Consider the following 9483-nt stretch of genomic DNA (forward strand, 5'->3'; position numbering starts at 1 on the left):
CGGAAATGTTTGACAATCAAGCAACTGCAAACTAATTTTGTTTATGGGAGTGATTTCAAAATATCCTTCTACTCGCTTGAGCGCAGAAAAGCGGCTCTATCCGCAGCACCCAGCGTAAAACCTAATTTTAAAAAATATTTTATTTATTTTTGTTGTTGCTGAAATTGCGCTTGCAAGGCAGTGGCAAATATATTGCCACAAATTTTCCAATGTTTCTGAACTGTTTAATGTATAACAAACATTCATTCGAGTTTAATACCATGTAAACATTGCGTCTTATTGTTGTTTTTGTTAATTTATTGTTTAGATTCGTCTGCCTTTCAAAGAGTAAAATCGTATAAGTTTCAACCCCATTACGTCGTTGCACATACGCTACCGCTGTCAAGCGGATGCATCCCTGAACTCATCTTCAACTAAAAGCCCTAGATCTCCCAAATAACTTTAATGAAGACTGTAAGCGTCTATCTTTTAAGTTTGAAGCGATATAACAATAATTAACGTCTAAATGTACTAAATACAAAGCTCGTGGGCTCGCGCTTCAAATGTTCCGAAAGGCTGAAGCAGAACCTCTAGGTTTATATCCATAAGAGGATCCTGTGTAACGCTCCCTACAACTTCCAATCATACCCAATCATCATCACTCGCGATGCGTTTTGGCGATCCATCGCTCGTGATGCAATCAACAAGGAATCCGATGAACACTTTATACGCAAAGCAAGAATCCGTGCAGATACGAATAACTGGTGAGTGCCGTTTGCTTCCAATTTGCAGATACTGGTAACTCAGTGATTGGCAAAAGCACGGATGAAAAGTGAAGCCCAAAATGTATGGTTTGGTTCATTGCGTATCGTGTTCTCACGCGTGACGAATACACACGAACAAAAGCTGTGGTATTCATAACTGATCGGCATCTCAAGCGAAAGATGATGCTATGTAGGAATCAGTAACCCTACTTCCAAGTCTCTTGTAAGGAGGCTTCCAAGTCTCTTGTAAGGAGGCTTCCAAGTATCTTGGAAGGAGGCGTCCAAGTGTCTTGGAAGGACGCTTCCAAATCTCGTGGATGGAGGCTTCCAAGACTCTTGGAAGGAGGCTTCCAAGTATATTGGAAGGAGGATTCCAAGTCTCTTGTGAGGAGGCGTCCAAGTCTCTTGTGAGGAGGCGTTGGAAGGAGGATTCCAAGTCTCTTGTGAGGAGGCGTCCAAGTCTCTTGTGAGGAGGCTTCCAAGTCTCTAGGAAGGAGGTTTCCAAGTCTCTTGGAAAAGGCTTTAAAGTCTCTTGGAAAAGGCTTTAAAGTCTCTTGAAAAAGGCTTTAAAGTCTCTTGGAAGGAGGCTTCCGAGCCTCTTGGAAGGAGGCTTCCAAGTCTCTTGGAAGGAGGCTTCCAAGTCTCTTGAAAGGAGGCTCCCAAGTCTCTTGGAAGGAGGCTTCCAAGTCTCTTGGAAGGAGGCTTCCAAGTCTCTTGGAAGGAGGCTTCCAAGCCTCTTGGAAGGAAGCTTCCAAGTCTCTTGGAAGTAGGCTTCCAAGTCTCTTGGAAGGAGGCTTCCAAGTCTCTTGGAAGAAGGCGTCTAAGTCTCTTGGAAGGAGGCTTCCGAGCCTCTTGAAAGGAGGCTTCCGAGCCTCTTGGAAGTAAGCTTCCAAGTCTCTTGGAAGTAGGTTTCCAAGACTCTTGGAAGAAGGCGTCCAAGTTTCTTGGAAGGAGGCTTCCGAGCCTCTTGGAAGGAGGCTTCCGAGCCTCTTGGAAGGAGGCTTCCGAGCCTCTTGGAAGGAGGCTTCCGAGCCTCTTGGAAGGAGGCTTCCGAGCCTCTTGGAAGGAGGCTTCCGAGCCTCTTGGAAGGAGGCTTCCTGAGGCCTCTTGGAAGGAGGCTTCCAGAGCCTCTTGGAAGGAGGCTTCCGAGCCTCTTGGAAGGAGGCTTCCAGGCCTCTTGGAAGGAGGCTTCCGAGCCTCTTGGAAGGAGGCTTGAGCCTCTTGGAAGGAGGCTTCCGGAGCCTCTTGGAAGGAGGCTTCCAGGCCTCTTGAAGGAGGCTTCCTGAGCCTCTTGGAAGGAGGCCTGAGCCTCTTGGAAGGAGGCTTCTGAGCCTCTTGGAAGGAGGCTTCTGAGCCTCTTGGAAGGAGGCTTCCGAGCCTCTTGGAAGGAGGCTTCCTGAGCCTCTTGGAAGGAGGCTTCTGAGCCTCTTGGAAGGAGGCTTCTGGAGCCTCTTGGAAGGAGGCTTCCGAGCCTCTTGGAAGGAGGCTTCTGAGGCCTCTTGGAAGGAGGCTTCTGAGCCTCTTGGAAGGAGGCTTCCAGGCCTCTTGGAAGGAGGCTTCTGAGCCTCTTGGAAGGAGGCTGAGCCTCTTGGAGGAGGCCTGAGCCTCTTGGAAGGAGGCTTCTGAGCCCCTCTTGGAAGGAGGCTCTGAGCCTCTTGGAAGGAGGCTTCCAGGCCTCTTGGAAGGAGGCTTCCTGAGCCTCTTGGAAGGAGGCTTCCTGAGCCTCTTGGAAGGAGGCTTCCAGGCCTCTTGGAAGGAGGCTTCCAGGCCTCTTGGAAGGAGGCTGTGAGCTCTTGGAAGGAAGCTTCCCAGCCTCTTGGAAGGAGGCTTCCGAGCCTCTTGGAAGGAGGCTTCCCAGCCTCTTGGAAGGAGGCTTCCGAGCCTCTTGGAAGGAGGCTTCCGGAGCCTCTTGGAAGGAGGCTCTGAGCCTCTTGGAAGGAGGCTTCCTGAGCCTCTTGGAAGGAGGCTTGGAGCCTCTTGGAAGGAGGCTTCCTGAGTTCTTGGAAGGAGGCTGAGCCTCTTGGAAGGAGGCCAGGCCTCTTGGAAGGAGGCTTGAGGCCTCTTGGAAGGAGGCTCTGAGCCTCTTGGAAGGAGGCTTCCGAGCCCTCTTGGAAGGAGGCTTCTGAGCCTCTTGGAAGGAGGCTTCCGGAGCCTCTTGGAAGGAGGCTTCTGAGCCTCTTGGAAGGAGGCCTGAGCCTCTTGTGAGGAGGCTTCTGAGCCTCTTGTGAAAGGAGGCTTCTGAGCCTCTTGAAGGAGGCATCCAGGCCTCTTGGAAGGAGGCATCCGAGCCTCTTGGAAGGAGGCATCTGAGCTCTTGAAGGAGGCTTCCAGGCCTCTTGGAAGGAGGCTTCTGAGCCTCTTGGAAGGAGGCTTCCGAGCCTCTTGGAAGGAGGCTTCCGAGGCCTCTTGGAAGGAGGCTTCCTGAGCCTCTTGGAAGGAGGCTTCCGAGCCTCTTGGAAGGAGGCTTCTGAGCCTCTTGGAAGGAGGCTTCTGAGCCTCTTGGAAGGAGGCTTGAGCCTCTTGGAAGGAGGCTTCTGAGCCTCTTGGAAGGAGGCTTCCGAGCCTCTTGGAGGAGGCTTGAGCCTCTTGGAAGGAGGCTTCCGAGCCTCTTGGAAGGAGGCTTCCGAGCCTCTTGGAAGGAGGCTTCTGAGCCTCTTGGAAGGAGGCTACTGAGCCTCTTGGAAAGAGGCTTCCGAGCCGCTTGGAAGGAGGCTTCCGAGCCTCTTGGAAGGAGGCTTCCGAGCCTCTTGGAAGGAGGCTTCCGAGCCTCTTGGAAGGAAGGCTTCCGAGCCACTTGGAAGGAGGCTTCCGAGCCTCTTGGATGGAGGCTTCCGAGCCTCTTGGAAGGAAGCTTCCGAGCCTCTTGGAAGGAGGCTTCCGGGCCTCTTGGAAGGAGGCTTACGAGCCTCTGGAAGGAGGCTTCCGAGCCTCTTGGAATACTTTTGGTGGAATATCCGGGAGAATTCCTAGATGAATATCCGATCGATTTCTTGGAGGAATATTTGAAGCAACTCCTGGAGGAATATTCGTAAGAATTTTTGGATGAACAGATACACAATTAATGAATTTTCAAGGAAACAGTGCCACAGACACCAAGCCCTTTGTTCACAACACTGGTGGCGCCAGCTATTGTTATTTGGTGGGGCACCGCTTGGCGCAAGAAATATAGGCTTTTGAGAACACTTGTGTGATTCCATCGGGTGGTGCCCCACCTCTGCCTCTACCAATTATTCCATGAGCCTTTTGTAGATAATAAATAGAGAATTCAATTTTTCGTGTAACTTTTCTTATTGCGTGCAAGTTTTTTGCAGGATTTGTTCACAAGATAAGTCAAGTCAGCTGTCGGAATATCATTTTTTTCAATTGTTGTGTCAGTTATTAAATTATTGGATATCCCAATAATTAAACCAAATTTGTGAAGCAATCACAGGATACATGCCCCTGCAGATCCGTATATAAAATATACAAACTATATATGGAGAAACATTAATTCAAGAAAAAGAATATTCTGAGGATGTTCGTTTCTATTTCTTAACCATTCTGAATATCGATAGGGTAACCGTACCCTTAGTGGAGGTAGTGGGGTTTTAATGAGATTTGTCATAATTATACACTTTACGATGTTTTCAGTAGATGCGTCGTGCCTAAAATATCCTGTTAAATGCTACTTATACTAAGATTGTGCTATCTATTCGCTAAGATATTGAAGCTGTAAATTTCCCATAATTATCGATTTTAAAAAAATATTTTCATTCGTAGATCTACTAATACCTCCACTATTGGTACCGTTACCCTATAATAAAAAAAAAATCAAAATCTTGTCAAAAGCATTTTCTGTTTAATAAGCAATATGTATTTGGAAAAAATAACCACCATAAAACTATTGCTAGAGGAACAGGGAATCAAAGTCGCTGACTTACCCGACGAAGCTTCAAAATTAAGCAAAATTATCAAATTTCAAAGTTTTACTTAACTTTTCAGCAGTCGTAGATTTAAAAATCGAAAATCCAACTGGGTATCTAATTCCTTTCATTTCTTTGATACAAAGCAACTAGCTATCAATAATGTATTTTTTTTTAAATAATTCGATACAATTAATTTATTATAAGGTTTCTAACCCGTGTTTGAATTCAGTCTTTGATTTTTCAAAATGATCCTTCAACTAAAATTCAGGAATTTGCATATAACATCGGGCATGCATGATGTGATTTTTCTTGTCAACGAACGATAACGTAGTTAGTTGATAAGTATTTGGAGAATCGAGTGTGTTAGTGTTGCGCTTCGTTTCGGTCGTTTGCAAATGCCACCGGGCATGCATGGTGTGAAGTGAACATTTGATCGTGTACCTGCTCAGTGTGCAGGTAGTCAGTTTGTTCTGCCTACCGACTAAATGATAATTCTCCCTGTGGTTTATGTGGAGACACAGAGGTAAACACGGTCTTTAAATAGCAAAACCACCAATAATATCCTTCCCTCTTCCTAACCGACTACAGGGACGTGGCCGGCGCCGTTGTTAATCATTTGAGCATTTGAGTCACTGAAACTTGCACACTGAGAATGCTTGAACAATCTCAGTCAATCATTCAGTTGATTCCTTGTGCGATTTCACTGATTCTGGCCACGGAGTAGCAACAATGGATATGTGTAGTCAGTCAAAGCTAAGCTGAGCTATGATCCTTCGGTTCAAGTTGAACATATGTCATTTATATTAAATTGAATATGTATGTAACTCACTATTTGCAAATAGTGCCACAGTATTAGTCAAATTCAAATCGATAATAATAATATTCTATAGCAGTGTTGTCCTACACTCAGGGCATAAAATTTTGCTCTTTGATTTTACTCCAATTAAACGATTTTATAGTCTCAACTAAGTAAGTTCAACTAATAGGAGGATATTTGAATTTTCTTAATGTCATGGCACACTGTCAAAAAAATGCACTCCAGAGCCACAGGAGCGCGCACACTGAAAATACACTGGAGTGTTTTCACTGGAGTGTATTTTCAGCGCGCGCGCTCCTGTGGCTCTGGAGTGCAGTTTTTTGACAGTTTGCCATGACATTTAGAAAATTCAAATATCCTTCTATTAGTTGAACTTACTTAGTTGAGACTATAAAATCGTTTAGATGGAGTAAAATCAAAGAGCAGAATTTTTTGCCTTGAGTGTAGGACAACACTGTTCTATAGCAAAAGCCATATTACACCCCTGGAGATGAAATTTCACCAAAAGAGCTCGTTCATTATTGCACTCATTGGTTGGGAAGTTCCAACCGGAAAACACCTGCTGCTTCCGCAACGAAAAGTATGAAGAAATTTCCCTACGTTTAAACTGCTGTACCGCTTGCCCATCCGGCAAGCTTTTTTCAACCATTCTCGTACATCAAAGTGCATTGAAAGGCTATAAGATCGATCTATAAAAAAAATGAAAAAGTCCGCTCAACCGGTGGTCGTTTTTATTGAGGTGGTAAAGGTGTGTCCGAAACGCAATGTTTGGTATTTGATCCTGATCGATTTGATAACAGCAAGTACCTATTAATGTTTTCTTTTTCTTTTTTGGAAACAGCTGAATCGTCAACGATAGAAAAATACTAAGACAGAATGTCTGATTAGACAAATTTAACTCCCTAAAAGTGATATATTTTACCAAATTTTCAGTTTATATGCACGAGAATAGCAATACGACCCCAGTAGATGAATACATTTTGTTTTTTCCTCAATGGTACTTGATCGAAACAGTTTATTCACCCACACTAACATGGAATGCAAGGCCGAAGCTAACGCGCCGCAAGAGCCAATAATGTGCAGCAGTGAAAGAAAATTGCTGCTGCCAATTGGAGCACATCATTTCGGCGAACCGAGCGCATATCATTTGAAGTAACGCATCGAATTTCGACGGGGCTGAGACTTCGACTGCGACTTCGTGAATGAACGAATCTTCCTAACGAGAAGCAGGTTCTACGTAGCTGAGCTACGGATGGGAACTTCCTCCTCCTGAATGGAAATATCCAATTAGTTCCAGTCAGCTGACTGACCTCCACAAAATTAGATCCAATAAGCGGTGGCCTTGGCCCTGCTCGGCGATCGATCGTCTAGTTGGCGGACGGTGGCACGTGGTACATGAAGAAGGAGGAACCATTATTCGGCAAGTCATTTAGAAGATTGTTGGTTAGAATAGGTACCATTCAGCGAAGAGTTAGGTAATCCCATCATTCGCCTCTTCCACTGTGGGGTGTAGGTTCAGAAGCGGAGCCGAAGCCGAACTGACTGAATGAATCGTCATTTTTCAAATCGAATCGAATATGTTGAAATCGGTGCTTCGCAGCTAGTGATGACTGCATGGGCCCAGCCTAGTCGAAAAGTCTACATCGAACACGGTGGAGCAACTTTAGAAAAGTGGGACCTCAAAACGGGTGATGCCCACCATCAACATCATTTCATCAGGTACATGCTGTACTACACAGACCCACGCGATGGCTGTAGAGAGAAGGAAAAAGGTTAACGCACTTACGCCTCCCTAAATTTGTTTTCGCCTTTCTTGGGCTTCATCGGTAACGTGGCTGCAAGATCGGTTTCATCGTCTCATCGGGAGCTGCTGCAGCAGCAGCAGCACATCAACATCATTAGAAGCTAAAAAGTGTGGGACTTGTTCACGATTGCATCGTTGACGATGTTCAGACCATCTATTTGAAAACCTCAGTAATTTGCATCAGGAGTCTAACATTCCAAAAATAAACAAGGTCTTGTCATGTCACTTTTCATAGGATTGGCATATTGTTTAATATCAGTATAACATCAAAGGCTCAATCGTGTTAAACTCAAAGAAACAATTTGGAAAAACACCAAATCCGTGTCGGTCACAATATAGGAACAAACCGAATTGTTATCTTTCAAAAGTTTTGTTATGTGAATGTTCGTAATGCATTGCTCGGAGTTTTCACTGCCCCATCATCCAATTTTGTGATTACTCAGCATTTTCAAATAATTGATATTTGTAAATCACGCAAGCGAAAAATTCCATTCAAATCTTCAATTGCCATCACACGGTCGGTCGCCATAATCCTCCTGGTCCGCCGTCAATCATAATCGTGCACACTTCGTTGTGCGATGCTCGGCAATTAATCGGCGCACTCGTCAGCACATTCCGAAAACAACATCCAACGATCACAGCCGACGATCGCGCATCCGGCTCGGGCTGGGCCGGTTCTGCTCCGGAGCGTCGCCGCGTCAACGTCGTCGTTCCAAGTTCTGACGTCAGATCGCGATCGATTCGCACCACTGACTGACTGCCACCATCAACGTAAAGTTTTCCATCCGTAACTCTCCGTAAGTTTTGGTGTGTACGTTCGTATGCACCACTAATCCATTGCTCGACGTCGTCACCACACCATCGACTCTATCGACGTGATGAGGTATGGTTGCAGAACTACATACCAACGGGCAACCCTAATGCTAGTTACCAGTCAGTCAGTCCAACCAGCTAACGCGCCAAATTGGATCGACGATCATTCCATCATATGGAGACGTATGAAAAAGTGTACGACGTCGGAGACGGCGGCCAACAAATTCAACCAATATGGCCGTGTGCCTACGTGCGCCATCGCCGAAGAAACAATCATCACACACCACAGTATTAATAGCAACGAATATTCGATGCCTACGAATACAATTGTGATTGTGGGTTTCTGGTGAAGTAAAAATACAAAATTATTCAAATTTACCCAAAAAAAATATGAAAGAATAACAAAACTTTCAAAATTTACAAATAGAAGAAAGTATAACAAAGGATTAAAAGTATATGCAAAGTAACAAAACTCAGTTTGAAAATTTATAAATTTATAAATTTTATTCGCCAAAATTAACAAAAAAAATCGGTTTCACAAATTTTACAAAAATGAGGTTGCCGTCGGCTCGAAAATCGTCTACGGCGAAGAATGTTCCACAGAAATTATTCTAAGTTTCTGCAGAAAATTCTTCTGAATTATATGAATTTTTACTGAAAATTCATCCAAATATTCACGGAAATTCATCTTAACTTCCACAAAAAAATCATCAGAATTTTCTCGAGAAATTCACACGATTCTCCAAAAAAGGAAATTCATCCAAATTTCATACACATGAAATTTATCCGGATTTTAAAGAGAAGTTCATTCGAAATTTTATGGGAACGCGTCTGGATTTCCACGGAAAGTGTATTCAATTTTTTTCAGTATGGAATATAATGTGAACTTCGTGGCCGTGCGGTTAGCGACGTCAATCGTCTAGACGCATGTTGTATGAAGTGTGGGTTAGATTCGCACCCCGGTAAGGAAGAAACTTTTCGTGATCGAAAAATTCTCCACTGGTCCACCGGGTGTTTTTTTTCTGCCCGTTGTCTCATGCTAGGTGTTAAGTGTTCAGTCTGTACGACCTCGGTATCCCATATCTTTTCTATGAACTTCAACTCCGATAGGTGGATTCGACTTGATACCCAATTCAAAATATCTACCATGTGGTGGCAAGATTGATTCCTCGCTATTGCAGAAACTCACCTGTAAAAAAGAAAGAAATAAAACAATGATTAGAATTACTGGAAATCTTTAGGTACTTTCTTATTTTAATATTAATTAGGATTTTTTTTATAGTTTATTAATCTGCAGTAAAAAGTTTAAAAAATGTAATTACAAAAATAGCACGGTAAATGCTGAGCTTTGGTTTTTCGGTATAAGCGACCGAATCTGCGTATTGATAACTAAGGATAAAT

The sequence above is a fragment of the Armigeres subalbatus genome, chromosome 1, assembly GCF_024139115.2.
Source record: "Armigeres subalbatus isolate Guangzhou_Male chromosome 1, GZ_Asu_2, whole genome shotgun sequence".
Lineage (NCBI taxonomy): Eukaryota > Metazoa > Arthropoda > Insecta > Diptera > Culicidae > Armigeres > Armigeres subalbatus.